General features: G+C 40.9%; 1 pseudogene; it reads left to right on the plus strand.

The window, feature by feature from the left end:
- Window positions 1-240: 240 nt before the first annotated feature.
- On the plus strand, window positions 241-2,344 carry LOC133761158 (sorting nexin-7-like; annotated as a pseudogene).
- The last annotated feature ends 512 nt before the right edge of the window (window positions 2,345-2,856 follow it).

A 2,856-nucleotide genomic window follows, 5' to 3' on the forward strand; every position in this document is an offset into this window, starting at 1 on the left:
AGTTCAGTCCTACACAAAGCAAAGTAATTTTGTGTAGTTTTTAATGACAGGGAGGAAAACCATATGATTGATAAAATCATTTGATACCATGTGTCCTTTTGATCCAAAACAGGGTACTTAGTTCTTCTGTATTACTTTATACATAAATACTTATTCATAGAATAGATATAAATATATATAAAATAGGGATGGAGGGCTTACCATGGCTGCTCCTTGGGCTCCAATAGAGAGAACCCCTTCCTGGGCGGCAACAGCTCCTCTGTCCTGTTGCTGGCTGAGGTGCAGGATCTAGACAAGGACCAGTACGATTTGGAGGTGTTCAGTAAGAACACACGCAACTTCTTTAGAAGCTCTGGCTGGAGTGTTTCCTGGCTTCTTCTGCATCTAGGTAGTCAACACTGAATCCACAATTCACGTTGTGTTGAATCGGATGCCTCAGGGATGGACACGAATGCCTTTAGCCCTATGATGCCAACATCCCCTTTATCAATGATAAATCAAATCAAGTTTGAAGGTGAGCCAGATTTAAAGGTTCTCTTCCTTACTGCCAATGAACCTGAAAGCCACACTACAATTGAAACTTTCTTTTTTTTTAATTTAACTGACATTTCTTTAATTTTTTATTTCATAAATGTGAATTTACAAAGTGCAACTTTTGTATTGTTGTGGCTTCCCCCCCAACCTCCCTCCCTCCCGTGACCCTCCCCTCTCCCTCTCCCATCCCGCTCTTTATCGAGTTTCATTTTCAATTACCTTCATATACTGAAGATCAACTTAGTATATACTAAGCAAGGATTTCAACAGGCTGCACTCACACAAGCACACAAGGTATAGGGTACTGTTCGACTAGTAGTGTTTTTAAGTTTCATAGTAAAACACATTAAGGACAGAGATCCTACGTGGGGAGCATGTACCCAGTGACTCCCGTTGTTGATTTAACAATTGGCACTCTTATTTATGATGTCAGCAATCACCCGAGACTCTTGCCATGAGCTGTCTAGGCTAAGGAAGCCCCTTGAGTTCACCAACTCTGAACTTGTTTAGTCAAGGCCATATCACAGTGGAGGTTCCTTCCTCCCTTCAGAGAAAGGCGCCTCTCTCCTTGATGGCCTGTTCCTTCTGCTGGGGTCTTGCTCACCAGGATCTTTCATTTAGATTGGTTTTTGCCACCGTGTCATGGCTTTCCATGCCTGTGAGACTCTCATAGACCTTTTAGCCAGATCTGAATGTCCCAAGGGTTGATTCTGAGGCAGGAGTGCTGTTTTGGGTGTTTGCCATTAGAGAATCATTAGTGAGATGTCTCGTGGAGAATTTGACTCCAGTGAATCTGAAGTTCAGAGACGTTATCAAGATTTCCTTTGGCTGAAGGGAAAACTTGAGAAAGCACACCCCGCTCTGATTATTCCAGAAATACCTGAAAAGTTTATAGTGAAAGGAATGGTGGAGCGCTTTAATGATGAATTCATTGATACACAAAGGAAGCCATCACATAGATTTTTTAACCAAATTGCTCATCGCCCAACTTTAACATTTAATAAGGACTTGAAAGTTTTTTTTTTTCACTGCACAAGCGTGGGGACTGTCTTCTCACAGGAAGCAAGGGCCCGGATTGCTCAGCAGGATGGGGCAAGTGGTCAGAGCAGTGGCGTCCTCTGTTAGAGGAGCTAGAAACCGCCCCAGGAGTTCATGGAAATGAGTAACTTTATTGAAACGTTTAGCCAGAAAATAAACTTAGTAGATAAAATATCTCAAAGAATTTACAAGGAAGAAAGGGAATATGTTGATGAAAGACTATGGCCCATTCATGCTCTGTGGTCAGCGTCAGAAGAGGATTTGGTTGACACTAGAAAAGGTGTTGCCAGCTGCATCAACGAATGCTGTGAGGCCCCTGGAAAACGGATGTCTGGACCCAGAGCCCGGTTTCCTGGGGTACACAAGTACGTGCTGTAGAGTGAAATATCAATGGTGTTATGGGGAGAAGAGACCAAATTCACACAGAACTGCACTCCAAAGTCGAGGACTCGGCCTATAAAAAGGCCGACACTGATCTGGACAAGGGAGACGGAGGGCAGATTATATTGGTGTTCCCTTCAAGATCAAACTCTCCAGGTGACGAGCTTACAGAAGAGACTGGGAAACCTGAAGACAAAGTGGAATGTGCAAACAGTGCCCTGAAAGCAGATTGGGAAAATGTAGACAGAATGTGTAGGATGATACCCAGTCAGCATTTACAGATGTGGCTGAGAACACCCACTACTATGAACACTGCCTTGCTACATGGGAGTCGTTCCTTGCAGCACAGACTGACCTCCACTTAGAAGAAGACTCTGAAGTTCAACTTTAACCCTATTGAGGACTTCGGCTTGATCTTTGGGGACTGCATCTATCAACCAAACTTATTTTTTCTAGATCAGCTGTGTGCTTAACCAGGTGGATGAGAAACGTTTCACACTATCTGGAAAACCAACAACTTGAAAACTCAGGTATTCCAGGTATTGATGTGAATTCAGAGACATGTACATCTATCTATCTATATGTCTGTATAGAGAGATTTAGTTTAGTTTTAATTATGTTCTTAAATTTGTGTGCCAAAAATTGCATATAGAAAATTTTTTCCTTAACTACTTGACTGTGGAACATGACATTTTAAATATGATGGAAAGACTCCGTTTTAATAAAAGTTTAATATATACTATATATTAATATAATATATAGTATATATTTAAGAGGAATATATATTATAGATTTAAGAGGAATATTTATTATATATTTAAGAGGAAATAAAAGTTGAATAATGACCGATGTTAACATGGCTCACAAAAATATCATCCTGGCCACAAAACTGTAATTACTCAA

This window comes from Lepus europaeus, chromosome 5 (assembly GCF_033115175.1).
Source record: "Lepus europaeus isolate LE1 chromosome 5, mLepTim1.pri, whole genome shotgun sequence".
Taxonomy (NCBI): Eukaryota; Metazoa; Chordata; class Mammalia; order Lagomorpha; family Leporidae; genus Lepus; species Lepus europaeus.